Source organism: Dendrobates tinctorius, unplaced genomic scaffold, assembly GCF_039654945.1.
Source record: "Dendrobates tinctorius isolate UK_male_01 unplaced genomic scaffold, ASM3965494v1 ptg000196l, whole genome shotgun sequence".
NCBI classification, from domain to species: domain Eukaryota; kingdom Metazoa; phylum Chordata; class Amphibia; order Anura; family Dendrobatidae; genus Dendrobates; species Dendrobates tinctorius.
Window position 1 is genome coordinate 19,656,115 of NW_027361863.1, and position 22,793 is coordinate 19,678,907.

A 22,793-nucleotide genomic window follows, 5' to 3' on the forward strand; every position below is an offset into this window, starting at 1 on the left:
CTATCCTAGACTACTACACTTAGATATCGCTCTTCTTTTTCTCTATCCTTCACTACTACTCTTAGATATCGCTCTTCTTTTTCTCTATCCTTCACTACTACGCTTAGATATCGCTCTTCTTTTCCCCTATCCTTCACTACTACACTTAGATATCGCTCTTCTTTTCCCCTATCCTTCACTACTACGCTTAGATATCGCTCTTCTTTTTCTCTATCCTTCACTACTACGCTTAGATATCGCTCTTCTTTTCCCCTATCCTTGAATACTACGCTTAGATATCTCTCTTCTTTTCCCCTATTCTTCACTACTACGCTGAGATATCGCTATTCTTTTCCCCTATCCTTCACTACTACGCTTAGATATCGCTCTTCTTTTCCCCTATCCTTGACTACTACGCTTAGATATCGCTCTTCTTTTTCGCTATCCTTCACTACTACACTTAGATATCGCTCTTCTTTTCCCCTATCCTTCACTACTACTCTTAGATATCACTCTTCTTTTCCCCTATCCTTGACTACTACACTTAGATATCGCTCTTCTTTTCCCCTATCCTTCACTACTACTCTTAGATATCGCTCTTCTTTTCCCCTATCCTTGACTACTACACTTAGATATCGCTCTTCTTTTCCCCTATCCTTGACTACTACACTGAGATATCGCTCTTCTTTTCCCCTATCCTTGACTACTACACTTAGATATCGCTCTTCTTTTCCCCTATCCTTGACTACTACACTTAGATATCGCTCCTCTTTTCCCCTATCCTTCACTACTACTCTTAGATATCGCTCTTCTTTTCCCCTATCCTTCACTACTACACTTAGATATCGCTCTTCTTTTCCCCTATCCTTCACTACTACTCTTAGATATCGCTCTTCTTTTCCCCTATCCTTGACTACTACTCTTAGATAGCCCTCCTCTTTTCCACTATCCTTCACTACTACTCTTAGATAACGCTCTTCTTTTCCCCTATCCTTCACTACTACACTTAGATATCGCTACTCTTTTCCCCTATCCTTCACTACTACTCTTAGATATCGCTCTTCTTTTCCCCTATCCTTCACTACTACTCTTAGATATCTCTCTTCTTTTCCCCTATACTTCACTACTACTCTTAGATATCGCTCTTCTTTTCCCCTATCCTTCACTACTACACTTAGATATCGCTCTTCTTTTCCACTATCCTTCACTACTAAACTTAGATATCGCTTCTCTTTTCCCCTATCCTTCACTACTACACTTAGATATCGCTCTTCTTTTCCCCTATCCTTCACTACTACTCTCAGATATCACTCTTCTTTTCCCCTATCCTTCACTACTACTCTTAGATATCGCTCTTCTTTTCCCCTATCCTTGACTACTACGTTTATATATCGCTCTTCTTTTCCCCTATCCTTGACTACTACGCTTAGATATCGCTCTTCTTTTCCTCTATCCTTCACTACTACACTTTCATATCGCTCTTCTTTTCCCCTATCCTTCACTACTACACTTAGATATCGCTCTTCTTTTCCTCTATCCTTGACTACTACACTTAGATATCGCTCCTCTTTTCCCCTATCCTTCACTACTACTCTTAGATATCGCTCTTCTTTTCCCCTATCCTTCACTACTACACTTAGATATCACTCTTCTTTTCCCCTATCCTTGACTACTACACTTAGATATCGCTCCTCTTTTCCCCTATCCTTCACTACTACTCTTAGATATCGCTCTTCTTTTCCCCTATCCTTCACTACTACACTTAGATATCGCTCTTCTTTTCCCCTATCCTTCACTACTACACTTAGATATCGCTCTTCTTTTCCCCTATCCTTGACTACTACACTTAGATATCGCTCTTCTTTTCCCCTATCCTTCACTACTACACTTAGATATCGCTCTTCTTTTCCCCTATCCTTGACTACTACACTTAGATATCGCTCTTCTTTTCCCCTATCCTTGACTACTACGCTTAGATATCGCTCTTCTTTTCCCCTATCCTTCACTACTACACTTAGATATCGCTCTTCTTTTCCCCTATCCTTGACTACTACACTTAGATATCGCTCTTCTTTTCCACTATCCTTCACTACTACACTTAGATATCGCTCTTCTTTTCCCCTATCCTTGACTACTACACTTAGATATCGCTCCTCTTTTCCCCTATCCTTCACTACTACTCTTAGATATCGCTCTTCTTTTCCCCTATCCTTCACTACTACACTTAGATATCGCTCTTCTTTTCCCCTATACACTTAGATATCGCTCTTCTTTTCCCCTATCCTTGACTACTACACTTAGATATCGCTCCTCTTTTCCCCTATCCTTCACTACTACTCTTAGATATCGCTCTTCTTTTCCCCTATCCTTCACTACTACACTTAGATATCGCTCTTCTTTTCCCCTATCCTTGACTACTACACTTAGATATCGCTCCTCTTTTCCCCTATCCTTCACTACTACTCTTAGATATCGCTCTTCTTTTCCCCTATCCTTCACTACTACACTTAGATATCGCTCTTCTTTTCCCCTATCCTTCACTACTACACTTAGATATCGCTCTTCTTTTCCCCTATCCTTGACTACTACATTTAGATATCGCTCTTCTTTTCCCCTATCCTTCACTACTACTCTTAGATATCGCTCTTCTTTTCCCCTATCCTTCACTACTACATTTAGATATCGCTCTTCTTTTCCCCTATCCTTCACTACTACTCTTAGATATCGCTCTTCTTTTCCTCTATCCTTGACTACTACACTTAGATATCGCTCTTCTTTTCCCCTATCCTTCACTACTACACTTAGATATCGCTCTTCTTTTCCCCTATCCTTGACTACTACACTTAGATATCGCTCCTCTTTTCCCCTATCCTTCACTACTACTCTTAGATATCGCTCTTCTTTTCCCCTATCCTTCACTACTACACTTAGATATCGCTCTTCTTTTCCCCTATCCTTCACTACTACACTTAGATATCGCTCTTCTTTTCCCCTATCCTTGACTACTACTCTTAGATATCGCTCTTCTTTTCCCCTATCCTTGACTACTACACTTAGATATCGCTCCTCTTTTCCCCTATCCTTCACTACTACTCTTAGATATCGCTCTTCTTTTCCCCTATCCTTCACTACTACTCTTAGATATCGCTCTTCTTTTCCCCTATCCTTCACTACTACACTTAGATATCGCTCCTCCTTTCCCCTATCCTTCACTACTACTCTTAGATAGCGCTCTTCTTTTCCCCTATCCTTGACTACTACGCTTAGATATCTCTCTTCTTTTCCCCTATCCTTCACTACTACTCTTAGATATCGCTCTTCTTTTCCCCTATCCTTCACTACTACTCTTAGATATCGCTCTTCTTTTCCCCTATCCTTCACTACTACTCTTAGATATCGCTCTTCTTTTCCCCTATCCTTCACTACTACTCTTAGATATCGCTCTTCTTTTCCCCTATCCTTCACTACTACTCTTAGATATCGCTCTTCTTTTCCCCTATCCTTCACTACTACTCTTAGATATCGCTCTTCTTTTCCCCTATCCTTGACTACTACGCTGAGATATCGCTCTTCTTTTCCCCTATCCTTCACTACTACTCTTAGATATCGCTCTTCTTTTCCCCTATCCTTGACTACTACTCTTAGATATCGCTCTTCTTTTCCCCTATCCTTGACTACTACGCTGAGATATCGCTCTTCTTTTCCCCTATCCTTGACTACTACACTTAGATATCGCTCTTCTTTTCCCCTATCCTTGACTACTACACTTAGATATCGCTCTTCTTTTCCCCTATCCTTGACTACTACACTTAGATATCGCTCTTCTTTTCCCCTATCCTTCACTACTACGCTTAGATAGCGCTCTTCTTTTTCTCTATCCTTCACTACTACGCTTAGATATCGCTCTTCTTTTCCCCTATCCTTGACTACTACGCTTAGATAGCGCTCTTCTTTTTCTCTATCCTTCACTACTACGCTTAGATATCGCTCTTCTTTTCCCCTATCCTTCACTACTACGCTTAGATAGCGCTCTTCTTTTTCTCTATCCTTCACTACTACGCTTAGATATCGCTCTTCTTTTCCCCTATCCTTCACTACTACGCTTAGATATCGCTCTTCTTTTTCCCTATCCTTGACTACTACGCTTAGATATCGCTCTTCTTTTCCCCTATCCTTGACTACTGCTCTTAGATATCGCTCTTCTTTTCCCCTATCCTTGACTACTACGCTGAGATATCGCTCTTCTTTTCCCCTATCCTAGACTGCTACACTTAGATATCGCTCTTCTTTTCCCCTATCCTTGACTACTACACTTAGATATCGCTCTTCTTTTCCCCTATCCTTGACTACTACACTGAGATGTCGCTCTTCTTTTCCCCTATCCTTCACTACTACTCTTAGATATCTCTCTTCTTTTCCCCTATCCTTCACTACTACACTGAGATGTCACTCTTCTTTTCCCCTATCCTAGACTACTACACTTAGATATCGCTCTTCTTTTTCTCTATCCTTCACTACTACTCTTAGATATCGCTCTTCTTTTTCTCTATCCTTCACTACTACGCTTAGATATCGCTCTTCTTTTCCCCTATCCTTCACTACTACACTTAGATATCGCTCTTCTTTTCCCCTATCCTTCACTACTACGCTTAGATATCGCTCTTCTTTTCCCCTATCCTTCACTACTACGCTTAGATATCGCTCTTCTTTTTCTCTATTCTTCACTACTACGCTTAGATATCGCTCTTCTTTTCCCCTATCCTTGAATACTACGCTTAGATATCTCTCTTCTTTTCCCCTATTCTTCACTACTACGCTGAGATATCGCTATTCTTTTCCCCTATCCTTCACTACTACGCTTAGATATCGCTCTTCTTTTCCCCTATCCTTGACTACTACGCTTAGATATCGCTCTTCTTTTTCTCTATCCTTCACTACTACGCTGAGATATCGCTATTCTTTTCCCCTATCCTTCACTACTACGCTTAGATATCGCTCTTCTTTTCCCCTATCCTTCACTACTACGCTTAGATATCGCTCTTCTTTTTCTCTATCCTTCACTACTACGCTTAGATATCGCTCTTCTTTTCCCCTATCCTTGACTACCACGCTTAGATATCGCTCTTCTTTTCCCCTATCCTTCACTACTACTCTTAGATATCGCTCTTCTTTTCCCCTATCCTTGACTACCACGCTTAGATATCGCTCTTCTTTTCCCCTATCCTTCACGACTACACTGAGATATCGCTCTTCTTTTCCCCTATCCTTGACTACTACTCTTAGATATCGCTCCTCTTTTCCCCTATCCTTCACTACTACACTGAGATGTCACTCTTCTTTTCCCCTATCCTTCACTACTACTCTTAGATATCGCACTTCTTTTCCCCTATCCTTCACTACTACTCTTAGATATCGCTCTTCTTTTCCCCTATCCTTGACTACTACTCTTAGATATCGCTCTTCTTTTCCCCTATCCTTGACTACTACACTTAGATATCGCTCTTCTTTTCCCCTATCCTTCACTACTACACTGAGATATCGCTCTTCTTTTCCCCTATCCTTGACTACTACACTTAGATATCGCTCTTCTTTTCCCCTATCCTTCACTACTACTCTCAGATATCACTCTTCTTTTCCCCTATCCTTGACTACTACACTTAGATATCGCTCTTCTTTTCCCCTATCCTTCACTACTACACTGAGATATCGCTCTTCTTTTCCCCTATCCTTGACTACTACACTTAGATATCGCTCTTCTTTTCCCCTATCCTTCACTACTACTCTCAGATATCGCTCTTCTTTTCCCCTATCCTTGACTACTACACTTAGATATCGCTCTTCTTTTCCCCTATCCTTGACTACTACACTTAGATATCGCTCCTCTTTTCCCCTATCCTTCACTACTACTCTTAGATAGCGCTCTTCTTTTCCCCTATCCTTCACTACTACACTTAGATATCGCTCTTCTTTTCCCCTATCCTTCACTACTACTCTTAGATATCGCTCTTCTTTTCCCCTATCCTTGACTACTACACTTAGATATCGCTCTTCTTTTCCCCTATCCTTCACTACTACACTGAGATATCGCTCTTCTTTTCCCCTATCCTTGACTACTACACTTAGATATCGCTCTTCTTTTCCCCTATCCTTCACTACTACTCTCAGATATCGCTCTTCTTTTCCCCTATCCTTGACTACTACACTTAGATATCGCTCTTCTTTTCCCCTATCCTTGACTACTACACTTAGATATCGCTCTTCTTTTCCCCTGTCCTTGACTACTACACTTAGATATCGCTCCTCTTTTCCCCTATCCTTCACTACTACTCTTAGATAGCGCTCTTCTTTTCCCCTATCCTTCACTACTACACTTAGATATCGCTCTTCTTTTCCCCTATCCTTCACTACTACTCTTAGATATCGCTCTTCTTTTCCCCTATCCTTCACTACTACACTTAGATATCGCTCCTCTTTTCCCCTATCCTTCACTACTACTCTTAGATAACGCTCTTCTTTTCCCCTATCCTTGACTACTACGCTTAGATATCGCTCCTCTTTTCCCCTATCCTTCACTACTACTCTTAGATATCGCTCTACTTTTCCCCTATCCTTCACTACTACTCTTAGATATCTCTCTTCTTTTCCCCTATACTTCACTACTACTCTTAGATAGCGCTCTTCTTTTCCCCTATCCTTCACTACTACACTTAGATATCGCTCTTCTTTTCCCCTATCCTTCACTACTACTCTTAGATATCGCTCTTCTTTTCCCCTATCCTTCACTACTACACTTAGATATTGCTCCTCTTTTCCCCTATCCTTCACTACTACTCTTAGATAACGCTCTTCTTTTCCCCTATCCTTGACTACTACGCTTAGATATCGCTCCTCTTTTCCCCTATCCTTCACTACTACTCTTAGATATCGCTCTACTTTTCCCCTATCCTTCACTACTACTCTTAGATATCTCTCTTCTTTTCCCCTATACTTCACTACTACTCTTAGATAACGCTCTTCTTTTCCCCTATCCTTCACTACTACACTTAGATATCGCTCCTCTTTTCCCCTATCCTTCACTACTACTCTTAGATATCGCTCTACTTTTCCCCTATCCTTCACTACTACTCTTAGATATCTCTCTTCTTTTCCCCTATACTTCACTACTACTCTTAGATATCGCTCTTCTTTTCCCCTATCCTTCACTACTACACTTAGATATCGCTCTTCTTTTCCCCTATACTTCACTACTACACTTAGATATCGCTCTTCTTTTCCACTATCCTTCACTACTAAACTTAGATATCGCTTCTCTTTTCCCCTATCCTTCACTACTACTCTTAGATATCGCTCTACTTTTCCCCTATCCTTCACTACTACTCTTAGATATCTCTCTTCTTTTCCCCTATACTTCACTACTACTCTTAGATATCGCTCTTCTTTTCCCCTATCCTTCACTACTACACTTAGATATCGCTCTTCTTTTCCCCTATACTTCACTACTACACTTAGATATCGCTCTTCTTTTCCACTATCCTTCACTACTAAACTTAGATATCGCTTCTCTTTTCCCCTATCCTTCACTACTACACTTAGATATCGCTCTTCTTTTCCCCTATCCTTCACTACTACACTGAGATGTCACTCTTCTTTTCCCCTATCCTTCACTACTACTCTCAGATATCACTCTTCTTTTCCCCTATCCTTCACTACTACTCTTAGATATCGCTCTTCTTTTCCCCTATCCTTGACTACTACGTTTATATATCGCTCTTCTTTTCCCCTATCCTTGACTACTACGCTTAGATATCGCTCTTCTTTTCCTCTATCCTTCACTACTACACTTTCATATCGCTCTTCTTTTCCCCTATCCTTCACTACTACACTTAGATATCGCTCTTCTTTTCCTCTATCCTTGACTACTACACTTAGATATCGCTCCTCTTTTCCCCTATCCTTCACTACTACTCTTAGATATCGCTCTTCTTTTCCCCTATCCTTCACTACTACACTTAGATATCGCTCTTCTTTTCCCCTATCCTTGACTACTACACTTAGATATCGCTCCTCTTTTCCCCTATCCTTCACTACTACTCTTAGATATCGCTCTTCTTTTCCCCAATCCTTCACTACTACACTTAGATATCGCTCTTCTTTTCCCCTATCCTTCACTACTACTCTTAGATATCGCTCTTCTTTTCCCCTATCCTTCACTACTACTCTTAGATATGGCTCTTCTTTTCCTCTATCCTTGACTACTACCCTTAGATATCGCTCTTCTTTTCCTCTATCCTTCACTACTACACTTAGATATCGCTCCTCTTTTCCCCTATCCTTCACTACTTCACTTAGATATCGCTCTTCTTTTCCCCTATCCTTGACTACTACACTTAGATATCGCTCCTCTTTTCCCCTATCCTTCACTACTACTCTTAGATATCACTCTTCTTTTCCCCTATCCTTCACTACTACACTTAGATATCGCTCTTCTTTTCCCCTATCCTTCACTAATACTCTTAGATATCGCTCTTCTTTTCCCCTATCCTTCACTACTACTCTTAGATATCGCTCTTCTTTTCCCCTATCCTTGACTACTACACTTAGATATCGCTCCTCTTTTCCCCTATCCTTCACTACTACTCTTAGATATCGCTCTTCTTTTCCCCTATCCTTCACTACTTCACTTAGATATCGCTCTTCTTTTCCCCTATCCTTTACTACTACACTTAGATATCGCTCTTCTTTTCCCCTATCCTTGACTACTACACTTAGATATCGCTCCTCTTTTCCCCTATCCTTCACTACTACACTGAGATGTCACTCTTCTTTTCCCCTATCCTTCACTACTACTCTTAGATATCGCTCTTCTTTTCCCCTATCCTTCACTACTACACTTAGATATCGCTCTTCTTTTCCCCTATCCTTGACTACTACACTTAGATATCGCTCCTCTTTTCCCCTATCCTTCACTACTACACTGAGATGTCACTCTTCTTTTCCCCTATCCTTCACTACTACTCTTCGATATCGCTCTTCTTTTCCCCTATCCTTCACTACTACACTTAGATATCGCTCCTCTTTTCCCCTAACCTTCACTACTACTCTTAGATAGCGCTCTTCTTTTCCCCTATCCTTGACTACTACGCTTAGATATCGCTCTTCTTTTCCCCTATCCTTCACTACTACTCTTAGAAATCGCTCTTCTTTTCCCCTATCCTTCACTAATACTCTTAGATATCGCTCTTCTTTTCCCCTATCCTTCACTACTACGCTTAGATATCGCTCCTCTTTTCCCCTATCCTTAACTACTACTCTTAGATATCGCTCTTCTTTTCCCCTATCCTTGACTACTACGCTTAGATATCGCTCTTCTTTTCCCCTATCCTTCACTACTACTCTTAGATATCGCTCTTCTTTTCCCCTATCCTTCACTACTACTCTTAGATATCGCTCTTCTTTTCCTCTATCCTTGACTACTACGCTTAGATATCGCTCTTCTTTTCCCCTATCCTTCACTACTACTCTTAGATATCGCTCTTCTTTTCCCCTATCCTTGACTACTACACTTAGATATCGCTCTTCTTTTCCCCTATCCTTCACTACTACACTTAGATATCGTTCCTCTTTTCCCCTATCCTTCTCTACTACACTTAGATATCGCTCTTCTTTTCCCCTATCCTTGACTACTACGCTTAGATATCGCTCTTCTTTTCCCCTATCCTTCACTTCTACACTGAGATGTCACTCTTCTTTTCCCCTATCCTTCACTACTACTCTCAGATATCACTCTTCTTTTCCCCTATCTTTCACTACTACTCTTAGATATCTCTCTTCTTTTCCCCTATCCTTCACTACTACTCTTAGATATCGCTGCTCTATTCCCCTATCCTTGACTACTACACTGACATATCGCTCTTCTCTTCCCCTATCCTTGACTACTACACTTAGATATCGCTCTTCTTTTCTCCTATCCTTCACTACTACACTTAGATATCGCTCCTATTTTCCCCTATCCTTCACTACTACTCTTAGATATCGCTCTTCTTTTCCCCTATCCTTGACTACTACGCTTAGATATCGATCTTCTTTTCCCCTATCCTTGACTACTACGCTTAGATATCGCTCTTCTTTTCCCCTATCCTTCACTACTACACTTAGATATCGCTCTTCTTTTCCCCTATCCTTCACTACTACACTTAGATATCGCTCTTCTTTTCCCCTATCCTTGACTACTACACTTAGATATCGCTCCTCTTTTCCCCTATCCTTCACTACTACTCTTAGATATCGCTCTTCTTTTCCCCTATCCTTCACTACTACACTTAGATATCGCTCTTCATTTCCCTTATTCTTCACTACTACACTTAGATATCGCTCTTCTTTTCCCCTATCCTTCACTACTACACTTAGATATCGCTCTTCTTTTCCCCTATCCTTGACTACTACACTTAGATATCGCTCCTCTTTTCCCCTATCCTTCACTACTACTCTTAGATATTGCTCTTCTTTTCCCCTATCCTTCACTACTACACTTAGATAGCGCTCTTCTTTTCCCCTATCCTTCACTACTACACTTAGATATCACTCTTCTTTTCCCCTATCCTTGACTACTACACTTAGATATCGCTCCTCTTTTCCCCTATCCTTCACTACTACTCTTAGATATCGCTCCTCTTTTCCCCTATCCTTCACTACTACTCTTAGATAGCGCTCTTCTTTTCCCCTATCCTTGACTACTACGCTTAGATATCGCTCTTCTTTTCCCCTATCCTTCACTACTGCTCTTAGATATCGCTCTTCTTTTCCCCTATCCTTCACTACTACACTTAGATATCGCTCCTCTTTTCCCCTATCCTTCACTACTACTCTTAGATAGCGCTCTTATTTTCCCCTATCCTTGACTACTACACTTAGATATCACTCCTCTTTTCCCCTATCCTTCACTACTACTCTTAGATATCGCTCTTCTTTTCCCCTATCCTTCACTACTACACTTAGATATCGCTCCTCTTTTCCCCTATCCTTCACTACTACTCTTAGATATCGCTCTTCTTTTCGCCTATCCTTCACTACTACACTTAGATATCGCTCCTCTTTTCCCCTATCCCTCACTACTACTCTTAGATATCGCTCTACTTTTCCCCTATCCTTTACTACTACACTTAGATAGCGCTCTTCTTTTCCCCGATCCTTCACTACTACACTTAGATATCGCTCTTCTTTTCCCCTATCCTTCACTACTACTCTTAGATATCGCTCTTCTTTTCCCCTATCCTTCACTACTACACTTAGATATCGCTCCTCTTTTCCCCTATCCTTCACTACTACTCTTAGATAGCGCTCTTCTTTTCCCCTATCCTTCACTACTACTCTTAGATATCGCTCTTCTTTTCCCCTATCCTTGACTACTACACTGAGATGTCGCTCTTCTTTTCCCCTATCCTAGACTACTACACTTAGATATCGCTCTTCTTTTCCCCTATCCATCACTACTACACTTAGATATCGCTCCTCTTTTCCCCTATCCTTCACTACTACACTTAGATATCGCTCTTCTCTTCCCCTATCCTTGACTACTACGCTTAGATATCGCTCTTCTTTTCCCCTATCCTTCACTACTACACTGAGATGTCACTCTTCTTTTCCCCTATCCTTCACTACTACTCTCAGATATCACTCTTATTTTCCCCTATCTTTCACTACTACTCTTAGATATCTCTCTTCTTTTCCCCTATCCTTCACTACTACTCTTAGATATCGCTCTTCTTTTCCCCTATCCTTCACTACTACTCTTAGATATCGCTCTTCTTTTCCCCTATCCTTCACTACTACACTTAGATAGCGCTCTTCTTTTCCCCGATCCTTCACTACTACACTTAGATATCGCTCTTCTTTTCCCCTATCCTTCACTACTACTCTTAGATATCGCTCTTCTTTTCCCCTATCCTTCACTACTACACTTAGATATCGCTCCTCTTTTCCCCTATACTTCACTACTACTCTTAGATAGCGCTCTTCTTTTCCCCTATCCTTGACTACTACGCTTAGATATCGCTCTTCTTTTCCCCTATCCTTCACTACTTCTCTTAGATATCGCTCTTCTTTTCCCCTATCCTTCACTACTACTCTTAGATATCGCTCTTCTTTTCCCCTATCCTTCACTACTACTCTTAGATATCGCTCTTCTTTTCCCCTATCCTTGACTACTACACTGAGATGTCGCTCTTCTTTTCCCCTATCCTTCACTACTACACTTAGATATCGCTCCTCTTTTCCCCTATCCTTCACTACTACACTTAGATATCGCTCTTCTTTTCCCCTATCCTTCACTACTACTCTTAGATATCGCTCTTCTTTTTCTCTATCCTTCACTACTACGCTTAGATATCGCTCTTCTTTTCCCCTATCCTTCACTACTACACTGAGATGTCACTCTTCTTTTCCCCTATCCTTCACTACTACTCTCAGATATCACTCTTCTTTTCCCCTATCTTTCACTACTACTCTTAGATATCTCTCTTCTTTTCCCCTATCCTTGACTACTACACTGAGATATCGCTCTTCTTTTCCCCTATCCTTGACTACTACACTTAAATATCGCTCTTCTTTTCCCCTATCCTTCACTACTACACTTAGATATCGCTCCTCTTTTCCCCTATCCTTCACTACTACACTTAGATATCGCTCTTCTTTTCCCCTATCCTTGACTACTACGATTAGATATCGCTCTTCTTTTCCCCTATCCTTGACTACTACGCTTAGATATCGCTCTTCTTTTCCCTATCCTTCACTACTACACTCACATATCGCTCTTCTTTTCCCCTATCCTTCACTACTACACTTAGATATCGCTCTTCTTTTACCCTATCCTTGACTACTACACTTCGATATCGCTCCTCTTTTCCCCTATCCTTCACTACTACTCTTAGATATTGCTCTTCTTTTCCCCTATCCTTCACTACTACACTTAGATAGCACTCTTCTTTTCCCCTATCCTTCACTACTACACTTAGATAGCGCTCTTCTTTTCCCCTATCCTTCACTACTACACTTAGATATCGCTCCTCTTTTCCCCTATCCTTCACTACTACTCTTAGATATCGCTCTTCTTTTCCCCTATCCTTCACTACTACACTTAGATATCGCTCCTCTTTTCCCCTATCCTTCACTACTACTCTTAGATAGCGCTCTTTTTTCCCCTATCCTTGACTACTACGCTTAGATATCGCTCTTCTTTTCCCCTATCCTTCACTACTACACTTAGATAGCGCTCTTCTTTTCCCCTATCCTTCACTACTACACTTAGATATCGCTCTTCTTTTCCCCTATCCTTCACTACTACTCTTAGATATCGTTCTTATTTTCCCCTATCCTTCACTACTACTCTTAGATATCGCTCTTCTTTTCCCTAACCTACACTACTACACTTAGATAGCGCTCTTCTTTTCCCCTATCCTTCACTACTACTCTTAGATATCGCTCTTCTTTTCCCCTCTCCTTCACTACTACTCTTAGATATCGCTCTTCTTTTCCCCTATCCTTCACTACTACACTTAGATATCACTCTTCTTTTCCCCTATCCTTCACTACTACACTTAGATATCGCTCTTCTTTTCCCCTATCCTTCACTACTACTCTTAGATATCGCTCTTCTTTTCCCCTATCCTTCACTACTACACTTAGATAGCGCTCTTCTTTTCCCCTATCCTTCACTACTACACTTAGATATCGCTCTTCCTTTCCCCTATCCTTCACTACTACTCTTAGATATCGCTCTTCTTTTCCCCTATCCTTCACTACTACACTTAGATAGCGCTCTTCTTTTCCCCTATCCTTCACTACTACTCTTAGATATCGCTCTTCTTTTCCCCTATCCTTCACTACTACTCTTAGATATCGCTCTTCTTTTCCCCTATCCTTCACTACTACACTTGGATAGCGCTCTTCTTTTCCCCTATCCTTCACTACTACACTTAGATAGCGCTCTTCTTTTCCCCTATCCTTCACTACTACACTTAGATATCGCTCTTCTTTTCCCCTATCCTTCACTACTACTCTTAGATATCGCTCTTCTTTTCCCCTATCCTTCACTACTACTCTTAGATATCGCTCTTCTTTTCCCCTATCCTTCACTACTACTCTTAGATATCGCTCTTCTTTTCCCCTATCCTTCACTACTACACTTAGATAGCGCTCTTCTTTTCCCCTATCCTTCACTACTACACTTAGATAGCGCTCTTCTTTTCCCCTATCCTTCACTACTACACTTAGATATCGCTCTTCTTTTCCCCTATCCTTCACTACTACTCTTAGATATCGCTCTTCTTTTCCCCTATCCTTCACTACTACTCTTAGATATCACTCTTCTTTTCCCCTATCCTTCACTACTACTCTTAGATGTCGCTCTTCTTTTCCCCTATCCTTCACTACTACACTGAGATATCGCTCTTCTTTTCCCCTATCCTTCACTACTACACTTAGATATCTCTCTTCTTTTCCCTATCCTTCACTACTACACTTAGATATCGCTCTTCTTTTCCCCTATCCTTGACTACTACACTTAGATATCGCTCCTCTTTTCCCTTATCCTTCACTACTACTCTTAGATATCGCTCTTCTTTTCCCCTATCCTTCACTACTACACTTAGATATCGCTCCTCTTTTCCCCTATCCTTCACTACTACTCTTAGATAGTGCTCTTCTTTTCCCCTATCCTTGACTACTACGCTTAGATATCGCTCTTCTTTTCCCCTATCCTTCACTACTACTCTTAGATATCGCTCTTCTTTTCCCCTATCCTTCACTATTACTCTTAGATATCGCTCTTCTTTTCCCCTATCCTTCACTACTACACTTAGATATCGCTCCTCTTTTCCCCTATCCTTCACTACTACACTTAGATATCGCTCTTCTTTTCCCCTATCCTTCACTATTACTCTTAGATATCGCTCTTCTTTTCCCCTATCCTTCACTACTACTCTTAGATATCGCTCTTCTTTTCCCCTATCCTTGACTACTACGCTTAGATATCGCTCTTCTTTTCCCCTATCCTTCACTACTACACTGAGATGTCACTCTTCTTTTCCCCTATCCTTCACTACTACCCTCAGATATCACTCTTCTTTTCCCCTATCTTTCACTACTACTCTTAGATATCTCTCTTCTTTTCCCCTATCCTTCACTACTACTCTTAGATATCGCTCTTCTTTTCCCCTATCCTTCACTACTACACTTAGATATCGCTCCTCTTTTCCCCTATCCTTCACTACTACACTTAGATATCGCTCTTCTTTTCCCCTATCCTTGACTACTACGCTTAGATATCGCTCTTCTTTTCCCCTATCCTTGACTACTACGCTTAGATATCGCTCTTCTTTTCCCCTATCCTTGACTACTACGCTTAGATATCGCTCTTCTTTTCCCCTATCCTTGACTACTACTCTTAGATATCTCTCTTCTTTTCCCCTATCCTTCACTACTACACTGAGATATCGCTCTTCTTTTCCCCTATCCTTCACTACTACACTTAGATATCGCTCTTCTCTTCCCCTATCCTTGACTACTACGCTTAGATATCGCTCTTCTTTTCCCCTATCCTTCACTACTACACTGAGATGTCACTCTTCTTTTCCCCTATCCTTCACTACTACTCTCAGATATCACTCTTCTTTTCCCCTATCCTTCACTACTACACTTAGATAGCGCTCTTCTTTTCCCCTATCCTTCACTACTACACTTAGATAGCGCTCTTCTTTTCCCCTATCCTTCACTACTACACTTAGATATCGCTCTTCTTTTCCCCTATCCTTCACTACTACTCTTAGATATCGCTCTTCTTTTCCCCTATCCTTCACTACTACTCTTAGATATCACTCTTCTTTTCCCCTATCCTTCACTACTACTCTTAGATGTCGCTCTTCTTTTCCCCTATCCTTCACTACTACACTTAGATATCGCTCTTCTTTTCCCCTATCCTTCACTACTACACTTAGATATCTCTCTTCTTTTCCCTATCCTTCACTACTACACTTAGATATCGCTCTTCTTTTCCCCTATCCTTGACTACTACACTTAGATATCGCTCCTCTTTTCCCTTATCCTTCACTACTACTCTTAGATATCGCTCTTCTTTTCCCCTATCCTTCACTACTACACTTAGATATCGCTCCTCTTTTCCCCTATCCTTCACTACTACTCTTAGATAGCGCTCTTCTTTTCCCCTATCCTTGACTACTACGCTTAGATATCGCTCTTCTTTTCCCCTATCCTTCACTACTACTCTTAGATATCGCTCTTCTTTTCCCCTATCCTTCACTATTACTCTTAGATATCGCTCTTCTTTTCCCCTATCCTTCACTACTACACTTAGATATCGCTCCTCTTTTCCCCTATCCTTCACTACTACTCTTAGATATCGCTCTTCTTTTCCCCTATCCTTGACTACTACGCTTAGATATCGCTCTTCTTTTCCCCTATCCTTCACTACTACACTGAGATGTCACTCTTCTTTTCCCCTATCCTTCACTACTACCCTCAGATATCACTCTTCTTTTCCCCTATCTTTCACTACTACTCTTAGATATCTCTCTTCTTTTCCCCTATCCTTCACTACTACTCTTAGATATCGCTCTTCTTTTCCCCTATCCTTCACTACTACACTTAGATATCTCTCCTCTTTTCCCCTATCCTTCACTACTACACTTAGATATCGCTCTTCTTTTCCCCTATCCTTGACTACTACGCTTAGATATCGCTCTTCTTTTCCCCTATCCTTGACTACTACGCTTAGATATCGCTCTTCTTTTCCCCTATCCTTGACTACTACGCTTAGATATCGCTCTTCTTTTCCCCTATCCTTGACTACTACTCTTAGATATCTCTCTTCTTTTCCCCTATCCTTCACTACTACACTGAGATATCGCTCTTCTTTTCCCCTATCCTTCACTACTACACTTAGATATCGCTCTTCTCTTCCCCTATCCTTGACTACTACGCTTAGATATCGCTCTTCTTTTCCCCTATCCTTCACTACTACACTGAGATGTCACTCTTCTTTTCCCCTATCCTTCACTACTACTCTCAGATATCACTCTTCTTTTCCCCTATCCTTCACTACTACACTTAGATAGCGCTCTTCTTTTCCCCTATCCTTCACTACTACACTTAGATAGCGCTCTTCTTTTCCCCTATCCTTCACTACTACACTTAGATATCGCTCTTCTTTTCCCCTATCCTTCACTACTACTCTTAGATATCGCTCTTCTTTTCCCCTATCCTTCACTACTACTCTTAGATATCACTCTTCTTTTCCCCTATCCTTCACTACTACTCTTAGATGTCGCTCTTCTTTTCCCCTATCCTTCACTACTACACTTAGATATCGCTCTTCTTTTCCCCTATCCTTCACTACTACACTTAGATATCTCTCTTCTTTTCCCTATCCTTCACTACTACACTTAGATATCGCTCTTCTTTTCCCCTATCCTTGACTACTACACTTAGATATCGCTCCTCTTTTCCCTTATCCTTCACTACTACTCTTAGATATCGCTCTTCTTTTCCCCTATCCTTCACTACTACACTTAGATATCGCTCCTCTTTTCCCCTATCCTTCACTACTACTCTTAGATAGCGCTCTTCTTTTCCCCTATCCTTTACTACTACGCTTAGATATCGCTCTTCTTTTCCCCTATCCTTCACTACTACTCTTAGATATCGCTCTTCTTTTCCCCTATCCTTCACTATTACTCTTAGATATCGCTCTTCTTTTCCCCTATCCTTCACTACTACACTTAGATATCGCTCCTCTTTTCCCCTATCCTTCACTACTACTCTTAGATATCGCTCTTCTTTTCCCCTATCCTTGACTACTACGCTTAGATATCGCTCTTCTTTTCCCCTATCCTTCACTACTACACTGAGATGTCACTCTTCTTTTCCCCTATCCTTCACTACTACCCTCAGATATCACTCTTCTTTTCCCCTATCTTTCACTACTACTCTTAGATATCTCTCTTCTTTTCCCCTATCCTTCACTACTACTCTTAGATATCGCTCTTCTTTTCCCCTATCCTTCACTACTACACTTAGATATCTCTCCTCTTTTCCCCTATCCTTCACTACTACACTTAGATATCGCTCTTCTTTTCCCCTATCCTTGACTACTACGCTTAGATATCGCTCTTCTTTTCCCCTATCCTTGACTACTACGCTTAGATATCGCTCTTCTTTTCCCCTATCCTTGACTACTACGCTTAGATATCGCTCTTCTTTTCCCCTATCCTTGACTACTACTCTTAGATATCTCTCTTCTTTTCCCCTATCCTTCACTACTACACTGAGATATCGCTCTTCTTTTCCCCTATCCTTCACTACTACACTTAGATATCGCTCTTCTCTTCCCCTATCCTTGACTACTGCGCTTAGATATCGCTCTTCTTTTCCCCTATCCTTCACTACTACACTGAGATGTCACTCTTCTTTTCCCCTATCCTTCACTACTACTCTCAGATATCACTCTTCTTTTCCCCTATCTTTCACTACTACCCTTAGATATCTCTCTTCTTTTCCGCTATCCTTCACTACTACTCTTAGATATTGCTCTTCTTTTCCCCTATCCTTGACTACTACACTGAGATATCGCTCTTCTTTTCCCCTATCCTTGACTACTACACTTAAATATCGCTCTTCTTTTCCCCTATCCTTCACTACTACACTTAGATATCGCTCCTCTTTTCCCCTATCCTTCACTACTACACTTAGATATCGCTCTTCTTTTCCCCTATCCTTGACTACTACACTTAGATATCGCTCCTCTTTTCCCCTATCCTTCACTACTACTCTTAGATATTGCTCTTCTTTTCCCCTATCCTTCACTACTACACTTAGATATCGCTCTTCTTTTCCCCTATCCTTCACTACTACACTTACATATCGCTCTTCTTTTCCCCTATCCTTCACTACTACACTTAGATATCGCTCTTCTTTTCCCCTATCCTTCACTACTACACTTAGATATCGCTCTTCTTTTCCCCTATCCTTGACTACTACGCTTAGATATCGCTCTTCTTTTCCCCTATCCTTCACTACTACTCTTAGATATTGCTCTTCTTTTCCCCTATCCTTCACTACTATACTTAGATATCGCTCCTCTTTTCCTCTATCCTTCACTACTACTCTTAGATAGCGCTCTTCTTTTCCCCTATCCTTGACTACTACACTTAGATATCGCTCCTCTTTTCCCCTATCCTTCATTACTACTCTTTGATATCGCTCTTCTTTTCCCCTATCCTTCACTACTACACTTAGATATCGCTCCTCTTTTCCCCTATCCTTCACTACTACTCTTAGATATCGCTCTTCTTTTCCCCTTTCCTTCACTACTACACTTAGATATCGCTCTTCTTTTCCCCTATCCTTCACTACTACTCTTAGATATCGCTCTTCTTTTCCCCTATCCTTCACTACTACACTTAGATAGCGCTCTTCTTTTCCCCTATTTTTCACTACTACACTTAGATATCGCTCTTCTTTTCCCCTATCCTTCACTACCACTCTTAGATATTGCTCTTCTTTTCCCCTATCCTTCTCTACTACTCTTAGATATCGCTCTTCTTTTCCCCTATCCTTCACTACTACACTTAGATAGCGCTCTTCTTTTCCCCTATCCTTCACTACTACTCTTAGATATCGCTCTTCTTTTCCCCTATCCTTCACTACTACTCTTAGATATCGCTCTTCTTTTCCCCTATCCTTCACTACTACACTTAGATAGCGCTCTTCTTTTCCCCTATCCTTCACTACTACACTTAGATAGCGCTCTTCTTTTCCCCTATCCTTCACTACTACACTTAAATATCGCTCTTCTTTTCCCCTATCCTTCACTACTACTCTTAGATATCGCTCTTCTTTTCCCTAACCTACACTACTACACTTAGATAGCGCTCTTCTTTTCCCCTATCCTTCACTACTACTCTTAGATATCGCTCTTCTTTTCCCCTATCCTTCACTACTACTCTTAGATATCGCTCTTCTTTTCCCCTATCCTTCACTACTACACTTAGATATCACTCTTCTTTTCCCCTATCCTTCACTCCTACACTTAGATATCTCTCTTCTTTTCCCCTATCCTTCACTACTACACTTAGATATCGCTCTTCTTTTCCCCTATCCTTGACTACTACACTTAGATATCGCTCCTCTTTTCCCCTATCCTTCACTACTACTCTTAGATATCGCTCTTCTTTTCCCCTATCCTTCACTACTACACTTAGATATCGCTCCTCTTTTCCCCTATCCTTCACTACTACTCTTAGATAGCGCTCTTCTTTTCCCCTATCCTTCACTACTACGCTTAGATATCGCTCTTCTTTTCCCCTATCCTTCACTACTACTCTTAGATATCGCTCTTCTTTTCCCCTATCCTTCACTACTACTCTTAGATATCGCTCTTCTTTTCCCCTATCCTTCACTACTACACTTAGATATCGCTCCTCTTTTCCCCTATCCTTCACTACTACTCTTAGATATCGCTCTTCTTTTCCCCTATCCTTGACTACTACGCTTAGATATCGCTCTTCTTTTCCCCTATCCTTCACTACTACACTGAGATGTCACTCTTCTTTTCCCCTATCCTTCACTACTACCCTCAGATATCACTCTTCTTTTCCCCTATCTTTCACTACTACTCTTAGATATCTCTCCTCTTTTCCCCTATCCTTCACTACTACACTTAGATATCTCTCTTCTTTTCCCCTATCCTTGACTACTACCCTTAGATATCGCTCTTCTTTGACCTATCCTTCACTACTACACTTAGATATCTCTCTTCTTTTCCCCTATCCTTCACTACTACACTTAGATATCGCTCTTCTTTTCCCCTATCCTTGACTACTACACTTAGATATCGCTCCTCTTTTCCCCTATCCTTCACTACTACTCTTAGATATCACTCTTCTTTTCCCCTATCCTTCACTACTACCCTTAGATATCGCTCTTCTTTTCCCCTATCCTTGACTAATACACTTAGATATCGCTCCTCTTTTCCCCTATCCTTCACTACTATTCTTAGATATCGCTCTTCTTTTCCCCTATCCTTCACTACCACACTTAGATAGCACTCTTCTTTTCCCCTATCCTTAACTACTACACTTAGATATCGCTCCTCTTTTCCCCTATCCTTCACTACTACTCTTAGATATCGCTCTTCTTTTCCCCTATCCTTCACTACTACACTTAGATATCGCTCTTCTTTTCCCCTATCCTTGACTACTACACTTAGATATCGCTCCTCTTTTCCCCTATCCTTCACTACTACTCTTAGATATCGCTCTTCTTTTCCCCTATTCTTCACTACTACACTTAAATAGCACTCTTCTTTTTCCCTATCCTTGACTACTACACTTAGATATCGCTCCTCTTTTCCCCTATCCTTCACTACTACTCTTAGATATCGCTCTTCTTTTCCCCTATCCTTCACTACTACACTTAGATATCGCTCTTCTTTTCCCCTATCCTTGACTACTACACTTAGATATCGCTCCTCTTTTCCACTATCCTTCACTACTACTCTTAGATAGCGCTCTTCTTTTCCCGTATCCTTGACTACTACGCTTAGATATCGCTCTTCTTTTCCCCTATCCTTCACTACTACTCTTAGATATCGCTCTTCTTTTCCCCTATCCTTCACTACTACACTTAGATATCGCTCTTCTTTTCCCCTATCCTTGACTACTACACTTAGATATCGCTCTTCTTTTCCCCTATCCTTCACTACTACACTTAGATATCGCTCTTCTTTTCACCTATCCTTGACTACTACACTTAGGTATCGCTCCTCTTTTCCCCTATCCTTCACTACTACTCTTAGATATCGCTCTTCTTTTCCCCTATCCTTCACTACTACACTTAGATATCGCTCTTCTTTTCCCCTATCCTTCACTACTACACTTAGATATCGCTCCTCTTTTCCCCTATCCTTCACTACTACTCTTAGATATCGCTCTTCTTTTCCCCTATTCTTCAGTACTATACTTAGATATCGCTCCTCTTTTCCCCTATCCTTCACTACTACACTTAGATATCGCTCCTCTTTTCCCCTATCCTTCACTACTACTCTTAGATATCGCTCTTCTTTTCCCCTATCCTTCACTACTACCCTTAGATATCGCTCTTCTTTTCCCCTATCCTTCACTACTACACTTAGATATCGCTCCTCTTTTCCCCTATCCTTCACTACTACTCTTAGATATCACTCTTCTTTTCCCCTACCCTTCACTACTACACTGAGATATCGCTCCTCTTTTCCCCTATCCTTCACTACTACTCTTAGATATCGCTCTTCTTTTTCCCTTATCCTTCACTACTACACTTAGATATCGCTCTTCTTTTCCCCTATCCTTGACTACTACGCTTAGATATCGCTCTTCTTTTCCCCTATCCTTCACTACTACTCTTAGATATCGCTCTTCTTTTTCCCTTATCCTTCACTACTACTCTTAGATATCGCTCTTCTTTTTCCCTTATCCTTCACTACTACACTTAGATATCGCTCTTCTTTTCCCCTATCCTTCACTACTACTCTTAGATATCGCTCTTCTTTTCCCCTATCCTTCACTACTACACTTAGATATCGCTCTTCTTTTCCCCTATCCTTGACTACTACGCTTAGATATCGCTCCTCTTTTCCCCTATCCTTCACTACTACTCTTAGATATCGCTCTTCTTTTTCCCTTATCCTTCACTACTACACTTAGATATCGCTCTTCTTTTCCCCTATCCTTGACTACTACGCTTAGATATCGCTCCTCTTTTCCCCT

General features: G+C 41.0%; 1 protein-coding gene across 1 annotated transcript in view; it reads left to right on the forward strand.

Annotated features, from left to right (window-relative positions):
• Positions 1-22,793, forward strand: part of LOC141056272 (galectin-8-like) — a 70,575-nt gene that overhangs the window by 44,706 nt on the left and 3,076 nt on the right. The gene's annotated exons all lie outside the window — the stretch shown is intronic.